The sequence below is a fragment of the Taeniopygia guttata genome, chromosome 10, assembly GCF_048771995.1.
Source record: "Taeniopygia guttata chromosome 10, bTaeGut7.mat, whole genome shotgun sequence".
NCBI classification, from domain to species: domain Eukaryota; kingdom Metazoa; phylum Chordata; class Aves; order Passeriformes; family Estrildidae; genus Taeniopygia; species Taeniopygia guttata.
Window position 1 is genome coordinate 929,853 of NC_133035.1, and position 21,841 is coordinate 951,693.

Below are 21,841 nucleotides of genomic sequence, written 5' to 3' on the forward strand. Positions count from 1 at the left end.
AAATATCAATGTGCTTTGGTTGACAGGGTAAATTTTTTTTTTTAACAGTTCTTCAAAATTCTTTCCATGGCAGTTTTCTAAAATGACAACAAATGGCTGAGTCCTCTTATATTAGAAATCCCTACAGCAAAAATTTAGGCTTAAATTTAGGTTTAAAAATTTTCATTTTTATCCACTACAGTATGTCTAGGATTAATTATATACTAAAACAGGGGGTAAAGCTCCTGTCATGGTGTTGAAATTGAAATTTGAGACATTACAGTGAATTTCAGGAAAAACTTTCCATTGCCAAAATTTTCTAAGCAGCTTGCAAATTTCCATCTGAAGCCCCAGTTCTATTGGATGAGATATTCATACAGACATTGGCAAAGCTACAAAGTTGAGGGTTCTGTCCAATGTAACTACTGTAGTCACACCACAGATTTGTAATTTTGAGATAGAGATTCCAGTTTAAAGCTTGTGTATGCTTATGTGAGGGGAATTATTAAATCTTACAAGGCCCTTGCATTAAAAAAAATCACTATCAGTCTTGGAAAACAACCCCCACCACTATTCTATCATTTTGTATGATTACTGTGGCAATTTTGCTTCCAAATTTCATCCCTAACTCTTGTAAGAAACCAGCTGAAATGAATGCTACTTCAAGTTTGTCTCTGCAAGGTTAGTTTTTATTGATACCTCAGTGGCAGATGTAGTGTCCCTCATAATGTCAGCTCTCAAATATCAACAATCTCAGATCCAGTAATCAGAACTCAAAATATCCATATTACAGGTTAATATACAAGGAGACAGTTTAGCACATGGTGACAGAATCAAATAGACCAGTGCCACTTAAATGATCTTGAGTTACAAAAAATCTATGTCATAGGAGTTTAGATATTTACTTTATGTGGCAGTCATCAGGAATCAAGTGTAACTATTCTTCGTAATAATGATTTTGATTTTTTAAGATTAATCCAGCACTAATAGCTGGTTGCTGCTAACGGCAGCTGTTGCAAAACACAGGGGAGAAAATTGTCAAACCCTGAATTCCAGTCTCTTTTATTTTGTCCATTTAAAGCACCAAAGTTCTTAACCTTGGGATGTTTTACTCCTTTTTTTTTTTTTTTTTTTTTTTTTTTTGTGCATTTAATTTTGTATTGAGTTAATTTGTTCTACTTAAACCACGGCTTACCACAGCAAACGGGTATTCTTAACTCTGCTGGTGTAATCTTTCAGACAGGGAGAGGACAATCTGCTGAACCAAGGTAATCCCTAATCCGCATGCCGTAATCCTGCAGCTCGGGCGCGTTACGCAATCCGGCCTGCGGGGCGCGGAGCGGAGCCGTGAGGGCGGCGCGCGGAGCCGTGAGGGCGGCGCGCGGAGCCGTGAGGGCCGCGGCGCGCGGGCTCCGCCGGGCCCGGCGCGGGGGTCGCGGGGGGCGGGGCCGGGGGCGCCGCCGGGCGCGCGCCCCGCAGTAGTACTACAGCGCGCGCCGCCCGCCGCCGCGATTGGCCCGGCCGCGCCCGCGTGACGCGCAGCGGACGCGCGCGCGCCCCCTCCGCTCCCGCGGACCGACCCGCGCGCCGGCCCCGCGTTTCCAAGGCGACCCGGCGGGAGCGGCGGGAGGCGCGCGCGGGCGGCCCCGGGTTCCTCCCCGCGCGGCCGCCGGTCCCGCGCGGGGCGCGCGCCGGGCGCTGGCGGCGCGGGTGCCGCGGGCAGCAGGTACGTGCGGGGAGCCCCGGGGACAGAGCTGCGAGCGGGGAGCCCCGATCCGCGCCGCGCCCGAGCCGCGGGACCGCACCGCGCTCCGGCGCGGGCGGCGGGTCTGTACCGTGCCCCATCGCGGCCGTGCGCGGCTCGGGGATCCCGGTCCCTCCGCCTCCCGGGGCCGCCGCACGCCCCACCGTCCCCGGAGTCGGGCGGGGTGGCCCTGCGGGCTCCCTGCGCCGCGCTGGCGGGGGCCGCGCTGGCGGGAGAGCCCCTCCGCGGCGGACAAAGTTTGGCGGCGGGCGCCGCCTCCCGCCAACTTGCCGGCGGTGGGGCCGGGGGCCCGAGGGCGCTGTGCTGCGGGCCGGCCTGCCGGGGGCCGAGCCCCCTCACGCAGGGACAGCCGAGCCGCGGCCCGGCCGGGGGCGGTGCGAGAATCGCCTCCGCCTGTGTTGCGGGTGTCGCAGCCGGAGCGGCGCTACAGCGGGGACTGGGGGAGCTCCCGGCGCCCGGGGGCAGCGCGGTCCCCCCGCAGCGCTCGGACGGGCCCGGCTGGACAACTTCGGACGTGCGGATTCCGAATAGGAACAGCCCCGGTAATGCCTGAGCCTGAAAGTTGCTTTTATTGTTTGTTATGTGCAAACCCACCCAACGGTGGTGCCTCAGCAGTGTCTTCACGCAAGAGTACTCCGTGTCTGTAAGGTGCTGCATTGCTTCTTGGAAACCCCCTGCCCTGAAGTAACATCTTCCTTGCCCCAGCGAGAAAAGGAATAGTAGTTTCTTTTCTGGAGTCGGAATCCATTTAGAGTGCTCTTTACTAGGGAATTTTCGGTTTGCCTTCCATAAGATGTAATAAACTTAATAGGCCTTTTTTGTTAGATTTGTAGAGGTGAAATCTAAATTGTGGGGATTGATGAGCTGTAATGGGACAACATGTTATAGTAACTTCTCTTAAAAATAGTAGTACGCAAGCATTCCTGGTTTCAAAGCTTGTTGCTATACTGAAGTTAGGAAAAGGTTCTGCTAAGCGTGTCTCCAGAATTTCTTGGATCTTACATGAAGGTTTAGGAGGAAACCAGTCTACAAGCTCTGTATTAGAGCATGCACCTGACATCAGATGTAACAGCTGCAAAAGATTGTATGTGTAAAAGAAGTAAAATGAGTAATGGTGTAGGGGTATTTACAGCTCTGAGTGCAATCAGCAGAGAAGGCTTATTTGTCTGAGTGCAGGGCACCTTTCACAGGCACACAGTCAGAAACTGCTGCTTTGCTATGTGACTCTTAGGACTCCTGCTATTTTTGCAACACTTATTACTGGAATTTGCACAAGGAGGGGTAAGCAACCTCTGTACTTTTAATGTGCTGTAATAATATTACTATCCAAGTGTAGATGAATTACTATCCAAGATTAGATGAAACAATACTGATAATTTTTGATAGCTCCTGTGAAGATGCTGTGAGTTCCTGCAGGACACTTGTGAAAGGGTTATTGCCACCACAGTCATGTTAGGTGGGGGTTATAAATTAGACTGTACAATAGTAGCACATAGGTGCTTTGCAGTGGGATACTGCAATTAGCATTGTGCACCAAGTATCTTGTGTGGTAAAATGTGTATCTTGATGTTGTGAACAATGTGTCTTGCGAGGCAGCATACTCTGTGCAAAGAAGGGGAGGAATGCTTCTCATTTACAGAGGATGCAGAATGAGAAGTGTGTGCTGCTGCAAACGTGCTGTGGTTCCTGAGTGTTGGGAAGAGTCCACAGTGAGGGGATGGTGTAAGCAAGGAGCCCATTCCCGAAGCATTGCATGCGCGTACTCATCTTACTCATTCCTCTGTGCATCTGAACAATGTGGAGTTTTTGCAGCTTTGTCCTGATGCTACGTATTGCAAAATTGTTTAGGGCAAGATGCTGTTTTCGCCTGAAGGGCGAAAAGAGGTGGAAGTTGAACACAAATTTAGATGTGGTTGTCGGGTAGTAATTATGCTAAAGACAGCAGTGGACAACAAGGATGTGAAGCAAGAGTACACATCTGCTACTTCAGCCGCAGAACTGGAGTAGTAGGTGAGATAAAGATCTGAACTCACACTGGTTTATGAAAAGGCCAGTAAGAAAATTAAGATCTGAGCTACGTATGCTTGCAGTGTGAGTACCAGGGCAAGCCTGCTACTCAGCTGAAGTATTTTCAGGTCTTGACTGACAGCGTAAATGCAGAGCATAACAATGTAGCTGTCTCCCCTCTCGCTGTGCCAGTTCCCAAAGGTTAGCTGGATGCTAGTGTGATTACAGTTCTGAAGGTGCCCTGTACAAGATGCTTAGAGTTCATTAAGCTTTGCCTCTCCTGGCCCCCAGTACTATTGTGCTGTTCCACCAGCTTGGGTTCAGTGGTGACTCCCCCAAACCTGGCTACCTGGCAGCTTGCTGTTTGTCTCTGATGGTCTCTCCACTGCGGAGTCTGACGCTGCAGTGATAGTGCATCACAGGTTAGTTTGAGCATGGCGGGACAGAACTAGCAAAATCTCCAGCATGATGAAGCGCGTGGTTTTCGTGTTACTACACAGTCCAAATTAGGAGGAGAAACTGCACTGTCCTGCGAGATCCTAACATGACTAAAATTTACCTGCATCATCAGTATTTGTTTAAATTAGTTGCATTACCTGGCAATAGCACAAGAATTAATTGAATTGTGTTATGCAGGACAAAACTGCATCTTTTATCAGGGCAGCAAATGGGGTGTTACTTCAGTTACAGTGGTGCTCAGCTAAACTGCTTCCTGGACAATGGGGTTAACTAACAGAAAAAATACTTTATCCCTATGAGCACTGCAGAACCAATATTAACATAGGAGACTAAGCTGGAGTACTTTCTGCCACATATGTTAATGTCTGAAGTGTCCAATAAGTGGCATCTGAAGAATCTACAGTGCTAGTTCGTATATGAGAGGAGGACTGAGGTTTGATTCCTCCTTTTCCTCTGCTCTGGTTCTAGAGTGATACTGTGTGCTGCTGAAGGGTATTTGCCACACTCTTGTTAGGCTCAGTAATATGAGGATAAGTCTGGAATCAGTGGTGTTAAAAAATGCGGAGTTTTGGATTTTTTGACTTGGAAAAAAATTTCTGAACTTTTGAGAGTATTTTTGTAGTGTAGGTGGGTATGAGCATACTTGGTGAAATGCCATTTTCGAGAAGAGTAAAAAAAATAGTAAAAGGTTGGCTTCTTACTGCTTCGGGGTAGAACTTTGCTGTTGTTCATTCTTTGGCTCCAGAGGTTTCTGTCCAAGGTGAATTGAAACCTTTTTTCCTCCAGATTCCTAGCTGGTGTGTTGTGGGCAGCAGCAAGGTTACCTCAGTATCTGTCATATTTCAGCCCACCCATTTGCTGGGCTTTGGATTTGGTGTGACAAGTTGATGTATTTGGTTTGATTCTTAAATAATTTAGTTACAGGGTCCCAGTGAAGCCTGTTGCCTCCATGTAATCCCGTTGAAATCACTGGGTTTGCATGAATAGAGTGAAGTCAGGTCTTGTAAATGCAAGTAGCAGTGGAAGTTTTCTAATGATACTTGTTAATAATGTTTATCAGCTAAGCATTATCAAATGCAACATCACCTTATTTCTTGGTTTATTCCTCTGTCTCACTTGCATTTTATCATGTTCTAGAGTTCAGTGTTGCTTTGATGTGTTTCAACCAGAATTTCTTTGGGGCAATTTTTGTATCTTTCCTTGCATCTGTAAAGCACCGTGTGTGCCTATAGCATCACACACAAATGAAACTACTTTTGAAAATGAATGTTCAAATCCATTGGTTGCAGAGTTAGATTTGTAAGTCAGCATATATCTGATTGAGGGTTGTGCAGGTACAGTTCTGTGTTACGAGCTACCCTGGTCACTGAATGAGGCAAGAATTTGCAGGAAGAGTAGTATGTGATCTTAATAGTTGAGAGGAGGATTAATGCAAATGGAGTTAAGTAATAGACTGTTCTAAACGTGGTGCTTCTGAATTTTCAAGAGCTTTACTTTCAGCCCAAATAACCTTCTTGCAGGGAGGCTAAGCCTCCCAATACCAAGAGGTTCCATGTTAGAAACTAATATGGAACCTCTTGGTATTGGGAGGCTTAGCCCCTTTTGTGTGTTTGCTTGGTTTGGGTTTTATTTTGTAAAATTACACTACATGGAGGTATAAACTTCCCTCGTTGACTTGAAAAAATCCCTAATTGGGATTTGAGCCTTCAGTGGTGATTTCTAATTTGGGTAATTGCCATATTTGGTGAGGTTGTTACTGTATGAATGGGGAGAGGACCTTTGGGTTCTGTGCTTTGTGTAGGGTAGCAAGAGGTGAAGTCTGACCTTTTTCATCCTCCTTTCTGCTCTGTGTCCTGCCTCTGCTTTTAGCCTCAGCAGCCTGCCAGTGCTGGCAGCACACTTGCCTGTGCTCTGTCAGAGGCGCCCCGTGCCCAGCTCTTTGCACAGGGAGTTCGTGTCCATTTGGATTGGCTTTTGAGAGGCCGCCGAATACTTGATTAAAAAGGCAAGCAGGCACAGGAAAACTGTTCAGTTTAACTTCCTGCTGTTCCAGGGAACTTCAGAGGCTGCCTGCAGACGAGGCAAGTGTCAGAGCTTCTCAGAAAAAGTTGTGGAAGTCTTTGTAGTGCAAATTGTTATGTGTCTGATATTAAAGTGTGCCTACCAGGTTTTCCCACTAATAGAAAATGAAAATTCATGCATAAAAATACCAAAATACAAGTTTTATTGAAGTTAGTGAGACCTTTACTGTTGAATTATTTTATAAGTTTTCTTTCAATGCTTTTGTTCAAGTTTATAAAATAATTTCTTACAGAAAAGCAGTCATTTGGACTACCAGTCAATTTAGCTGATGGTACAAATGTAAAGAAAACTCTTCTTTGAGTGAACTAAAGAGCTCCTCTCTGTAATAATGAAAGTTAGCAAGCATACAGGATGTAAACATGAGGCATGTAGTGTGTCTCAGCAAGCAATGCTTAATTTTTCTGTGTATATAATAGCTGCCTGCATTTTACAACCCGCATATAGTAAATAATTGCATTTTTATCTGGAATGATAAAAGTAGACAGCTTTGAAAGCAACTTCTTAACAGGGAAGGGAGATAATAATCAAAGTTCACATGTTAATTGCAGAAGTGTATTAAAAAAAAGCCAACCTGAACGATTTTTCTTGCACATATTTGTTGTTTTTCTTCTGTTACCAGCTACCACATTTGAATGCTCTCTTCTTTTTTTTCTGTTCAGTCTTAAGAAGAAGGACTTTTGGAGCAGGGGCAGTAGTGTAATTAAATGTTAAACTTGGAAAGGTGTTATTTTTAGAACTAGCTTTAAAGGGCAGGTACTCCTTGGAGACATTATAATATGGCCAGATTGTCTCCTGCAACTAAAGAGCAGTACAGAACATGGGCAGCATCGAGGTTTACTTAAAAGTTTTTGACACGTGGTATCTCTGGGCAAAAAAAAAAAAAAAAAAAAAAAAAAAAAAAAAAATTGAGAGGAGGCTGCAGAGTGGGCACAAATTCTGAGCCTCTGGGCTCTTGGTGCTTCATTAAAGAGTGCAGGTTCCGAGAGGCTGCCCGTGGAGGGAAGTCCTTGTCCAATTCCTCTCTCAGGGCCATGCTGGTGGTTCCTGGCTCCTCTCAGGAATGCACCACTGCTGGCTGGAGCACAGGTTGTGTTGGAGACAGCAGCGGTTCTGAGCTGCCCTGGTCGCTGCTCCTCTGAATTTACATCCTACAAGGAGCAGGGAAGTTGGTTTCGTGCTCCTGATAGGAAAGGGTGTGTACATGAATATGGGCAAATTAACGGGCACGCTGCAGAGATATTTTTCTCTCTACTCTGTTCTTTTTTTGTGGTTCACATTTGCTCATTTTTCCACCTCTGAGCAAAGGGGAGCACATGGCAGTGTGCTGTCCATCTGGTTGCCACTTACTGTGAAATCATTATGCAGGCAAATTTGGCCCCATCTTGAATTTCTTAGGTAGGAAAAACTGCTACTAGAATGACAGCTGAAGTGTTTATACTGAGCTGTAAATGCGAATTCAGTGCCAAATGAACACAAAGGACTCTTTCTGAATATTTTCAATCTTCTACATTAAAAAACCCCAACCGGTGCTATGCTAGTATTTGAAGCAAATAATGCTGGGATTCTCATTGTAAACAGTAGACTCAAGTACAGATAAAAGACAAGACCTGTCCCAGAGGATTTGCAGTCTAAATACATTTTAATGAGAATATAGTGAATGGTGATAGGTGCTTAGGAACCCCTTAGTTATAGAGATAATACGGTATGTATGTCACAAAAAATTCCATTGACATTTTTGCATCCTAGCACAAGCTTGTCACTTAGTCTCTTGAAATGCATAGCAGATGTTAATTCAGGTCTGTGCATACCCAGGTATTTTTTGTTTACCTGCATATCAAGGACAATACTGGCAAAGAGAATTCTTACTGTCTTTAGCACCATGAGCACATGTACATTTTTGTTATCACATTTCACATGGCAAACATAGAAATAGTAATGACCTAACTTTCCTCTAGTTATCTAAAGGAGTACCACTGAAAAAAACCAATAAGGTGGTGTTTATGCTGTTATATTCTGATACCTTCTTTGCAGACAAGTAAAAGTAAAAAACTAAAAAAACTTTAAAAACTAAAGTAATTTTTAAATTCAGTTTATTTTATAGTTAGGTGTGTTAACTTTTGTACATTTTCTGTTGTGTAAGTCAAGAGCTTCTTTTTCATATAGCCACATGGAAAAATCTATATATTTTTAAATTGGAACAGGTGACTACAGAAGTGGAAGATAAGTCAGAAGAAAGTAATTTATCTGAAACAAACTTCCTTGCTGTTTAGATCAGGGATCCTCATGATTGTTATGTGCATATTTATTATATAGTACTGCTGCAGTGATTCCAGTGTGATATGTGATATCAAAGTGCTTGTGGACTGGAAAGAAGAGTTTTGTCTTTGTGGAGGAGAGTAGCTAGAGTTTATTCACTGAAGTTTTCAATTTGTTTTGAACAGAAGTGCAGTCAAGTTTTTAAATATTGTAAGTATTGAGGGTTTTCTGCCTTTTTTTCCTGCAAGAGGCTATTTAAAGGACTACAGATAGCTTTTTGAAAAGTTTTTGTTCTGTACTGCAACATGCAATGGGAACAGTTAATTTTAAGTTAAAAAAAACCTCAAGTTTGAGATTTACTCCAAAGGAACTATTTTCCAGCAGATATTCTCTGCATTAGTGTGTTTTGCAAGTATTTTAAAATGGGAATTCAGCCCTCAGTACACAGCACTGAAACTAGGCTGACAGTGGGAATCCTGAGTAGATTTGTGGAGGAGGAAATATTTCATGGCTTTTCTTAGAGTCTGGTGAGCGCTCTGGCCTGTCTGTTGGTGATCCACAGCCAAGCACCTGTTGTAGCAGCACAGGGGGCAGCTGGCTCTGCTAAATCCCTGCTGAGCTGCACTTTGCACTGCTTTGGCGAATGACTTGTGTTCTTTGGATTTTTTTTTTCCAGTTCAAAAGAAGAAAAAAAAAAAAAAAGGAGGGGTAGCACGGAAAAATTCAAAGCATTTTCTTTTAGCCCCAGTTCTTTAGCTCAGAACATCGGAGAGTACTTCCTGAGTAGTAGTTGGGGTTTTTAAATGCATGCTGTCATATGAATTGTATTGAAGTTTTCTGAAATATCTTACACTTCAGATTTTGTTGTGGGATAAATCTGTGATGAATCTATATGTGACATGCTGAGTGAGATTCATGGACATCTTCACCAAACTTGTCTCGCTGCTATTGTTTTTTAATGTGAAAATGAGAAAGAATTCCTTTAGTAGGTTGCTTCTCATGAGATAGAAGTAACTGTTAAGGGAATTTCTCTCTGGTTTTAGAAGTCAGAATAGTCACCATAGTGACTCCTGAGACTGACATTTGAAAAAGATTATATTTAGTTAAAGATTCTAAAGGGTTTTAGTTTAATGATGCTGGCCTGCATCTATTATTCTGCTGTAGAAAAAGAAGTAACTGTTATGCAGGTGAAAAGCCATGGTTCTAGCTAAGGAAGAGACTACAACAGTTGTCTTGAAGCGCTTCTTTTGGGCTGGTACCCAGGCTTCATACCCTGCCAGAAGGCAGGAGTTTTGATGTGTAAATGAAGGTATTTGAAATGCTGGGAAGGCCTGGAGTGCCAGGCAAAAGATTCCCTCAGAGGCCAAGTAATAGGAGCTCTGGGACTGTTACAACCCTTTGTATGTCGAGCTGCCGACTGTCCAGTTGTAAGGGTGATGTTTGGTTTATTTTTTAATTACATTCTCTTTTGATTAAATATACTCATCACCAGCGCCCTTGTGCTTTTTTGAAATTTAGGAGTGATGGAAAGACACCTGGTGTGTTTTCCCTTAGCAGCTGGATATTTTACCCAATCTGACTGCAACACTTCGTTCTGAAACGTAGATCGGCTTGTTGCATTTGAAGAACTTCTTTCAGTACAAGACTGAAAGGAGACTTCTTTCAGTGTAACTCTGAAAGGGGACTTTAAGGGACTTCTTTCAGTCCCTTCCCTTTTTCAGGGGGAAAGGACTGCAGTCCAAGTAGCTGGTAGCCTGCCAAGGCCCAAATCCAAAAGCACTGGGTACAGTGAACTAGCAAGCAAAGACTAATTGGTTATTTGTTTGAAGCATTTGCAAATGTGACCAGGTCTCTGAGTGTCCAGGTGACTGGCAGCCGCTGGGATCTCACTGATGTTTGCTGGGCTGAATGAAGTGAGTGTATCTCTAGTGAGAAAGGTTCCACAGTCTCCTCCAAGAACACTGCTAACTGTTAGCGTTCACGGGCTGCCTTGATGGAGAGATTTCATGCACTGAGCGAACATGGGAAGTCAGCCAGCTTTCTTCTGCTTCGTACCTCGACATAAGAATTAAGGTACATGGGACAATTGACTGGGAAATACTGGTTTGCACAGTGCATTTTGTCAAGAGAGGGAGGACTTTATACCCTAGTGCCTGTGTATTTCACAAGCTTTAAAAATCACTTTTAAATATACTCCCTTTTTCTTGGTGGCTGTGTGGGTCAAGAGCTTTCTCTCCTGGTAATGTCTAATGAAATCGTATACTTATCTTGTTTATAATGCTATCATAAGGCAATGCTAAGTGTTCTTTCCTAGGATGAAGGTAGAAAAAAGGGAAGGCCAGTGTTCAAAATATGTGTTATAAATACGAAGTTATAAAATGGAGGATTCGATATTGCAAGAAAAACTGATAGCAGTAGTACTTTCTTTCCCTAGATGGCCATCGGATCTTGGGGCTTTTCCTGCTTGTGTTTAAATGGTTTAGTGAAGCACTTCAGTCTGAAAAAGGCTGTTTTTCTCTTAGTTTCACCGAGTATATAAAGCATACTGCATGAAAAACATTTGGCAGAAGAGAAGCAAAACAGATCTGAAACCGTTAATTATATATTGTAGGCAGCACCATCTAGGTCAGAAAACACCATATTATCAAATAACATATTACAGGTATTCAGAACTTGCACAGTAGTTTGATTATTCAGTGAATAATTGGTCTTTGTTAAGCAGATAATGGTACTGTTTGCATTCAGAGCCTAGATTTGAAGAATATGATATAGAATATTTGTATTGTAAATCATCTGTTATCCAGCTGATGTAAGAGCTAAATAGAACAGGGTTCAGTAAAGCTTCTAGGATGGTAGACTGTTTCTTCTGCTGTGCATGTCTCACTGACTGTATCATACCTGCAGTTCTGAAGGTGTTGAAGAGATTTTTGTTTGTTTGTTTATTGAATTTAATTTTGTATGGGTGTTTGCAGCAATGCTTGGGACCATACAGACTGTTTAAATATAGACCATATTAAAAACCAAACAGAAAACGCCCTGAAGGAAAAACAGTTTGGAAGCTTTCTGACCTGCTGGTGGGCAGAAAGGGAAGAAAATAAATAGCGAAGGAGAACAAGACTATAGTTAAGACAGGCAAATTGGATTTATGAGAGAAATGCCATGTCTTTCTATGTCACATACCACACCTTATTTTGCTTATCTAGAGGAGAGAAAGTATTTCTACTGTATGAATATATACTTAGACTTTTTAATCCTTAAAGATCCCAAGGTGGAATATGAAATTATTGACTGCAGTGTCAATAGCTGGTAATTTTTATGAGTATGTCAGAATGTGAGCTCAAGTAAGTTTGCAGATTCCTTGGGCACTCATTTATGTAAGCGTATGCTTGGAGGTGACTGTCAGCTTGGTAGAATCCCCAGTGCTACAGTACTGTTTTGTACAGGCTGGGAAGCAGTGATGATGAACACACCTTTCTCATCTGGGTTTTGTCTTACTTTCTTTTTCCCAAGATAGTTTAAAAGGAAAGTAGTAAGGTGACAAAATTATTGCCTTAAAGGACAACAAAAGTGATCAAACCCAGTCAAAGTAATGGGGTTTTTTTTGTATCCAGTGCAGCATAGTCAGCTAATCAAAACATATATTCTCTATCTGTGACTGTTTAGCCTGCAGACGATCAGTCTGCCTTGCAGTAAAGAAGTTGTATTTTCCATGTGAGCTGAATACCCGTTTGAGCTGTGATCAGCACTTTGCCTTCCCTAAGGAGATGGCAGTGATTGTAGCATTTATCATACATAAAGGAATCTGTCTTGCTCTATATATCTGCCAAAAGACATGTGAAAAATAGAGACCAAGGCAGCAGCATCCATGATCTCAGTAACCCCTCCGACAACAAGACTGATGGTGAGCTAAGGAAATCACTTTTCCCCAGCTCACCTGAGCCCCATATTTAGCCACAGCAATAGTTTTGAGTTGGGCTGATTTAGAAGCCCCCCTGCATAGGAAACTGCTAGCAGAACATTGGCTGGAAGGTTTGTATAGTGCATGAAGCTGTTGACCTGTGCTGCAGAGATATGAACTTCCAGGTGAAAACAAATTCTTGTTCACACCAGAAATTGAGTACCTGGATAGAGTGCTGTGGCTTACATTAAAAATAGATACTTGAAAATTCAGTGACACAGTGGGCAAGAGTTGGACTTCTGGTGTTCAAGGAAAAATTATAGTGCATACAGTTGTTTTACTAAAAGCAAGGAGTTTGTCTGGGTTATTTAGGATTGAATGAAACACAGAATGTAATGCATGTTCTGCTATCATCAGCCAGCCCTATGACTGAAGCAAAAACATAAAACCAAGGGCAGAAGTTCTATTCAGGGAAGGAAAGATGGAGCAGAGTTAAGCTGCAGAGCACTTTTTTTCATGGAAAAGCACTGAATATTAGAATTTTGCTTTAGTCCTCTGCTCTATAACATGTTAGCAAAAATGATGGATCAGTGATTCTTCTGACTTGGCAAGATTAGGGCTGGTCTCTGGAAAATGCAGCAAAATAGCCTCAGAGACTGCTCTGGGTATACTCACAGATTTGTGTGCCTTTGCAAGGAAAGGAGAGACAAAGGACTTGCAAGCCAAGATCAAAATAAAAAACAGTGTATAAAAGGTGCCATATATGACCTGTTTTTCATTTCTCTGCTGAGGGCAATGAAGCTGCATGGTATGTAATTTCTAATGATTTTCCTTGTATCAAGCTAAACATTCCATTCCTTTTTCCCTCTAAAGACTGAAGTATAAGCATTCTTTTGTTTCCAGCAAGGTCAGGTCTATATGTAGCAGCAGCAGCTACTGGACCTCCATGCTGGACCGAGCTGCTTCCCTTCTTGCCTGTCACGGTGTGTGGTGTCAAAGGTGTTCAAGTTGCTAATGGCTAATTTAAAATCCACATGAAAAGATGGATGATAACATTTGTGTGTCCCTAGCTAGATTTTGTGTATTCCCTGTGCAAGGAGTATCGCAGAGTTTTCAAGCTTAGATTTTTGTCAGTTTTGATAGTTTTGTGTTTGTTTTGGTGCGTGGATAAGTGCACGTTTAAGTTAGTTTTCATCTTTTCTCTGAGATACAGTTTTGCATTTTTATAATAATTTATAATTGATTGTTATAAGTTATATATTATACAACTGAAGTGTTAGAGGAAATCATTCAGGCATGGGTTTTTAATGAAATAAGATCTAGTAACACTGTTCACTATTACAATTTATTTGCCTAGAAAATCCTACTAAGTTTTTTTCTTAAATAAGCAGATAAGCTCTCTTTCTCTTCCCCAGTTTTCACAAATTTCAACACTGTATCTGCTGACAAAGTGAGTAGGTGGGATTAGAAAAAGCATTTCAGCCAGGTGGACTTCTTGTCATTATCTATAACGTGCATATGCACTTGTGAATGAATCCTGTAATGTTTCTGCCTTCTGGGCTCTCATTAAGTTCGTCCTGCTGCAGAGTTTCAAGTTTGATTTGTACTTTCCACCAAGTTGTCTCTGGGATAGCCTCTCATCTCATTGATTTGCTGTGATATTTTTATGCTTACTGTAGCAAAAGGAGATGTTTAAGGAGAAATACTTAAAGAATTGCAAATGTACTTTTCATCTTCTGGACACAAAGGGGACTGGTACAACAAAGGGGAGAAAAGTCAGCATAATGTGACCAGCCATCTCTGTAAGTTGTCAGTGGAGCAGAGTTTGAGACTATCTGGACTGTGAAATGCACCTCTTGAACTTTCATTGATTGGTTCCGTGGGCTGCCAGCCAGGAAGTGTATTTTTAGATACTTGCAGCAAATTTTATTGCATGTGAGCGAATGCCAGATCCATAGTTCATCAGCTGCTGTTTTTCAGTAAGTAGGGAAAATGGATTTGGGTTTAAGTTAAATAGTTAATTTTATGCTGCATTGCAGAGTGCAGTTTGTACAGCTGTACCTGAGTTAGCTTTAAACTGGGCAGTGGCAACTAGCCCCAAAGCCCAGCACAAACTCTGGTAATCCTGAGTGCTAATCCAGAGAGGAAAACTATTGGCCTGGACACAGTAAAGCAATCTTTTCTTTCACTTAGTCATGGCCTTTGAAAGCAGAAAAATGTGTCTGTCTGTTTCATTTTTATGGCTCACCATATATTTTTTCCAGAACAAAGGGAGGTATATTAATTTAATGGAAAATGAATGGGTTGACTCCTTGTATGAGTGAAATGTGATGCATGCTACAGTTACAGAGCACGATGGAGTACAGCTATTCCTTGGTATTTTAAAATTAGGCACATTCTTGTTAAAAGCAGGAGAAAATAGTTCTGCCCTCCAGCTGAGTGCTCTGCCTGCAGCAGTGGGCAGTTCGGTGGTGAAGTGCATGTAAAGTATGGGGATGCCTGAACTGACCTAATCTCAGTGGTTGCCTTGGTCCCATCACATTCCCAAAGTATTCTGCTCTTGGTTGAGGGTGAGCTGCGGTTTGGCCTCCCTGTGTTTTTGCCCTTTGGATGCTGCCTTACACTACTTCTGAGTGGCATTATTCTCTGAAACTCATCACACTTCATTTGGACAGCTCTCTGTTTTGTGCTCAGTAGAAGGGCGTTTCCAATATTACTGGCTCTTGAAATTACTTGTTAATGGAATATCCTGTCAAAACCGTGTTCATCTTCCATTCAAGACAGAAATTTTCCTATCCTGAAGCATTCCCTGTTTCTCATGCTGTCTGTCCTGCAGTTTCTCCTGAAAGGTCCTCTGTTCAGCATCAGTGTGGTAGGTCCATTAACCCATCCTCTGTTGATAAGGTATATAATCCACGCTTGTTCAAAACGGTGTGATCTTATTACTGCAAAAACAGTGCCTCAAATTAGATTAAGTGATTTGGAGCAGGGGTTAATACCACTTTAAAAACCACCTTCTAAATCACCTAATGTGTCTCTAAGTAGCATGTGAATAACTAAAGAATGGGCTAACTTTCTTGTGTTCGTCTCTGTGTTTCATTTCTGGTCATTTAAAAATCATAAGATTCTGGTTGTCCTTTTGGTGTCGTTCCTGTCTTGGGCTGCAGTGGAGTTTGCAGTGGATTTTGTCAGCTCTCACTGAGAGTAGATGCCTGGGACCATCTGAAAGCTTTCTACCCTGCACTTTTCAAGTGTTGTGAGCTCTACAGTTCATAACCTGCCAGTTGTCAACATTGCATTTCAAAAGTGTATGTTGAGAGTAAGAAGAATTATGCACGAGAATGTTTTACTAAGGACCAGTGTTTTGGAGCATGAAGATGAGAAATGAAGGCTCCCAAGATATTGCCTGTTTAAATCCCATATCGGTCTTTGCAGCAGACTCTCTCATTTCTAGTGCTTGTTTTTACAGTGACAAGTGCAGTAAATCTCTCACCTGATTCCAATACTGTCTTAATACCTCACTGATATTCTTGGTTTATTGAAAAATTTGTATTGATTTGGATTTCTATATTTCTGATTCAAATAAGATTTAAAAAATAATTTTATTTTTGGTATAGTTTCATATGTATCTAAAAAAACTTCAACAACCTACACTTACAATACTTGAGGCTTTTCTTTCTGTTGGTAAGTGGCAGAATGATAGATCAAAGGTCAGAAACTTGAATACTAATCCAGATTTTAGCATTTGTTTTCTATGTGGTCTTGGGCTTTATGTTTAGTTAGGAAGTATGTTTTCAGTAGCTTATTTAAATTCTATTGAAGGTGCTGGGGAGTCTTCAGCTGAGTTTGATAGATTGTTTAGCAGATATCAGTTGGGTTGGAGAGGTTAGTGCAATGGTGATACACAAAATATTTCTGAAAATTTTTAGAGCAGTTTTGCCAACTCTTCATGGTCTTAATCTAGAAAGCTAATACAGATGTAGCATCTTTGCTCTCATCTATCTGTTTTTAACATGTTTGTATGAGTTTCCTATATCCTAAAAATGTTGAATGAATATACTGGTAAAGTAGCTGGTTTGGGATTTTTTTTATTTTTAATAAAGATAAGTTGATTAAATCTTAACAAAAGTCTGTGTTTGCAGCAGTAACAGACACGGTTCTGTCACAAGCACGTGACTGGTACATGTTACAGGTTGAAGAGCAAAAACGTGTTTTATTTATATCTTGACATTTGTTTACTGTTCTGGGGCTTGCATTGCAGTATGGATCCATTGCATAACCTTTGCTTGAAAAGCATCCTTTTATCTGCTCAGTGTATTAGACAGAACCTCCTTATTGGATATGGGTCATGGGACTTGAAGTACTAAATAAGATACAGCTGAAATAGAGCTGAGGAGGGTGGCAGGATGACTGCTGCATTGGGTCACAGAGTGGCCAGAGCTTTTCTGCCTGTGTGGTGCCACTGAATACTAAAAGATAGAGGACAAAGGTTTTTTTGTGGGGCAGTGTGGTTGGGGGTCTCCTGTTTTCCTTATGATCTTCTGTTTTGAAGAAAATAGTTACTAAACAAAGCTTTTTAGAACACGTGTTATATATATTCCCTGTGCTGAGCTCTAGGGTAGCAGTTTGTTGCATAACCTTTCATTGTACATTTCTCCAGCAGATACCATCACATATGATAGAAGTGGTCACAGAAAATTATTGTACCTCCTTTTTTTAATAGTTATTTGTTATACTTATTTAATACACTGGCAAAAGCCACTGAGGTCTGATTTGAAGTTAGTGCCAGGCATTTTACATGAGAATAACTTTTCTCCATAGTGTCCCTAACTGCAAGTGAACTACTATAGCTCTATATTGAAAGAGAAGCCTAGGAATTAACATGCCTGACTTTTAACTGAAAATACATGAGGGGTTTGTATAAGCTATTTATTTCTTCCCATTTTGCTATGATTTGATAAGTATTGGGTAGAACAGTTACTCGAAAGTTTACTTGTGGAATTGCCAGAGAAGCTGAGGGCAGCTTCCTCTCAGTGCCAGTCCCTGCCCTGACCTGTCTGGCTGTACTGTCGGTGGCAGCAGGAGCTTGCTGGGGCAGAACCTCTGGGATTCTCGGGAACACTTCAAGAAGACCAGCTCCCAGGCAGGGATCCATTTGCTGCTGGATTCATCAGTTTGCTTTCCCTTGTCATTGTGTCTTATCACTACAGTTCCTTTAAATTTATTATCAGAACTTTTCTAAGGCAGGAAAGTTCTCTTTGATTGTTTGTTTGCTTTTTTTTTTTCTCTCCTCATTCTTTTCCTTCTTCATAAAGGAAAAACAGGTCCAGGAAGCTGTGGTCTAGTCTTAGGAAGGCACCTGGTGTGGGATTCAGGCACCAAAGTCCAACCAGCTGAAACATCGTGGGAGCATTAACACTTCTGTTTGAACCATGGTGCATATTTTATCTGCCTCTAAGACATTACTGTTCTTATTGCTCTGTGCCTCCTGCTTGCTCATGTTCTTCTGGGGCTGAAGTTTTACTATGTGTCTTTAGGGCCGTGGTTCAAAGTGCATTGCAGAAGCCTGAGGGAATACTGAGGTGCATTTTATATCTGAATCCCAGAGTACCATCCTCATTGCTTCACAACGTGGATTTCTTAGTTTGTTAGCCGTAGCACCAAATTAGTGTGCCACAGGAAAGCTGGTTCTAGGCTCACAGTTTTGAATCACAATGAGATTAATTTCCTAGTGAAGAGTGAACTTTGTGAGCGTTTAGCAATTGAGAAGTTGATTTTAAGTTTATCTTGATGCTCGTGCTATCAGTGGAAGAGCACAAGCTGACAGTTCTACCCTCTAAATCAAAGGGAGTGCATGGGTGGGTGTTCCTGCATCTTCTTTGAAATTTATTCAGTAGCTTGTGATACTCTGCATTTCCTCATGTGACACAAATATCAGTCTTCTCTGTTCTTGCAGAGTTTAAAAGATATGAGGGCCGGGCAGGGATAGTGGTGTTAGGTATTCTTGAGAGGGGGAAAAGATAAATTGGGCATTTTTACTTTCCATGTATGGTTTATTTTATTGCCAGTAGCTGAATGCATTTTAATATGTATTTATATCAATAAGCAAATAGCTTCAGTCTGAAGGAATTCTGCATGCCTGTGCAGATCAAATACTTTTTAACATTTTCAGGAAGTACTTCTCTTGCATACTTCAATGATCCTTTTTGTATTACATACAAAATACCTGAGCAATCAATTACTTCTAGTACAAAGGAGCTCTTGCTTCCTAACCCTTTCCAGGTCCAGTGTGAAGAACGGTTGCCTTATCTGTTCAGTTTGCAGTGGTCAGATTAGACATACTCCAAGCATCTGCTGCCCATGTGTGTGTCCCCTGAGATGTGTTCAGAGCGGGTTGGAGCTGAGGGGGAGGCACACTCTGCTCCCTGCCCATGTGTGTGTCCCCTGAGATGTGTTCAGAGTGGGTTGGAGCTGAGGGGGAGGCACACTCTGCTGCAGGGGGATGTGCCCCTGCTGGCAGGGCTGCACTGGGCAGGCTGTGGCTCCCAGTGCTTCACAGGGCTGGCTGGGCTGGGCCCGCTTCTTCACTCTCACCGTCAGTGTGGCAGAAACCCGGCCTGTAATTTGCAGTAAGTGCATTCCATCACCTGCTGAGGGAACCAGGGTGACCTGGTTAAGTGCACCAGACATATATTAAATAATGGCTGTCAGTACTCTGCATGCTGTAATAAGGTAGTTTTAAATCTTGCCTTTTAGGTTCCCGGTGATCAGGAAAGATTCGGCCAGCTTTAAAAAGCAGTACAGCTGTTGTGTCTCCATACCTCTGTGAGATAACTTGCCTCTGAAGTACAAGACAGATGTGAATTCAAGAATTTTAGTATGTTTTTGCAGTGTGGAGTTTATCCTCCTTACATCACCAGGATTAAATGATGCATCTATTAGTGAATTTCCATTCAAAATTGCTGGACTGTTTCTTTCCAAAAACTGAATTACAAAGCATAACACTGTCCGAGAGAAGAGCAATAAATTTCACATCAATGGGCTAATTGTTATATACTTGCTTTTAAGATACACAGTAAAGCCATAAATTCATATAAATTTATTGCATTTTTTCTGGAAGGTTGCCCATAATGCTTTCCAGAAATGACAAAAGAGATATTTCTCACAAATATATATTTAGTTGGTTCTTAGAATGAAATCTTTGGTTCCAGATGCTTGTTTTGATTTGTCTAATAACTGGATTTAGTACCAGTCTAGTTAGGTTTCTTTTGATTCTGTACTGCTGATTATGTGAAAACCAGAATTTATCTAAAGAACTTACTTCTCACTCTCCTTCCTAGCTAGAAACGTAATATTTATGGGCCTCACAGAGTTGCAATTGGCAAGATGCATTGAAATGCATTCAAGAGATGCCAACAATTTCTTATGAGATTTTCTGTGTACTTTCTCCCATTCTTATTGTAGTGTTGTGAATCTGTTGTATTTTTGTTAACATATGTTCTCTAGAAAACTAGAGGATACTTCTAAAATTTCTAAGGGCCTTTAATTACAAAATCCATTAGGCCCAGAATCTGAAGAAAATTAAAATTGATAGTTTGAGGAAGAGTCTTAAGGTTAAAAGCTAATGGCTGAAAGACAATCTCAAAGTTATATTAATCTAAGAGTATGATCAGAAACTCAAGTAGGAGTTAAGCTCCAAGTAAGATGGACAGCACATACGGTGGATGAATATTAAAATATTAAAAGTATTGCCTGTTTTTCTGACTGGTAGTGACAGACACTGGTACTTTCACATGACTAAGACGGATTGCCAGTGTCACCCCCTGAATTGACACATACCCCATACTCAGGGTGTCTCAAGGATTTGTGTTATTCTGCTGCTGTTGTTAAAAAAGCCTGAGTGAATTTCCAGTTCTGTCCAAATAAAATTTGCTGTTGGATTCAAATAGACTGCTGTTCTTACCTCAAAAGCCATTAATAGGCTGCAAAAATTAGGTTCGTGTGTGATAAACTCAAATCTAGTCAGAGATGACCTGCCAGGTATCTAAATAGACCTAAAAACATTACTTCTGACATGTTCAAAAGGGTACATATTTTTTTCTACATTATTCTAAAGGGCAGCTGTACTGATCTTTCTTGGCTTGGAAACAAAAAGATGTGGCTGCAGGTTTCTGGTTTGGCTTTTCACTGCAATTCAAGGGAGTGAGAAAAAGAAAGCTGAAAACAACATCCAAGAGTTGACTCTTGACAGGTAAAAGCATACCAAACTGCTTTGAAACTAAATTAGTACTTTATTTACTTCCAGTAGTAATAATTTGGTTTAATACAACTAGATTAGGTTAGTGTAATTCCCAAACATTTAAAGTCAGAAATGCAGTTGTTTTTAGCCAAGGAAATACAGACCCAACTTCTGGTTTCAAATGGGGGGGTGTGTGCATGTGCTTGTTTGTTTGTTTTGAGAAACAGAATTTGTGACACAAAAAATCATGGTTTGGGGAGGGAGTGCCTGTGTTATGAAATTTGTCCAAACAATCATCTGGCTAGATGCTGGCTAAGTCCAGAGTGATTTAGTTTCCCAGATCAGAAAAAGTCAAGCGTTTTCAGTCCAGTGGAGTTGTTGATGCCAGGCTCCTTCCTATCTGTGTGTGGGTGGCACATTTCAAATGCAAGCTAATCCTGAGCTTCCACAAGGGAGCCCAGGAGCAGCATCAGCAGGGTGGGGATGAGGGTAGAGCCATCTAGCCGAGCCTGCCGTGCCTCTTGGATCCCTGTGCTGTGCTGTGAGGTGTAAGGAGGAGGCCTCTCCCTGAGAGCCCTGCCTGGCCAGTGCTGCTCTGTGTCTGCAGGTTTGACCTCACGTTCCAGCCAGGGTCCCCCAGCAGCAGCTGTGAGCAGAGCAGGGCATACTGAGGTGTGCAGGGAAGTGCTGTGAGCCCTGTGCCCAGTCCTGCTTAGGGCTCTCCTTCCTGAAGAGGACCAAACTGGGAAGACCAGACAAATCTGTAAAAGGACCTTTTAGTTGTGTGATTGTTCTGTTTTATTTGTTCTCTGGACTTAAGAACCCTGTGGTGTGGGGATTTTTTCTGCCACATGCAGGAACTATAGATAACTGTGGGGATCACCAATTCATTACAGCTAAATACAAGTGGTTTGTAAAATGGAAAGGGAAATGGCATGCTTGGAATTACTCCAGAGAAAGAGATCAAATGAATAATATGGCTGAATGAATGCCTTTAGTTTATTGACGAGCTAAGAGCAAACTTGCTATTTGCATAGCATTTGTGGCTGGACAGGTTTTGCACATCTTTGAGATCCATATTGCTCTGAGTATTTGCCCTAGTATTAAACTTCCTCAAGCAGAAGGTCCTCAGTGCAGAGTACCTTTTCTTTGCCCC

General features: G+C 41.8%; 1 protein-coding gene across 2 annotated transcripts in view; it reads right to left on the minus strand.

The window, feature by feature from the left end:
• The window catches only part of NRG4 (neuregulin 4), a 46,353-nt gene that overhangs the window by 20,164 nt on the left and 4,348 nt on the right, over positions 1–21,841 (minus strand). Inside the window, exon 1 of one of the 2 annotated variants that reach the window (XM_012569208.5) lies at positions 1,175–1,402. The exons of the other annotated variant lie outside the window; for it this stretch is intronic. The gene's annotated coding sequence lies outside the window, so the exon portion shown is untranslated. Of the gene's footprint in view, positions 1–1,174; positions 1,403–21,841 lie in introns of those variants that run through there. 2 annotated transcript variants of the gene reach the window in all.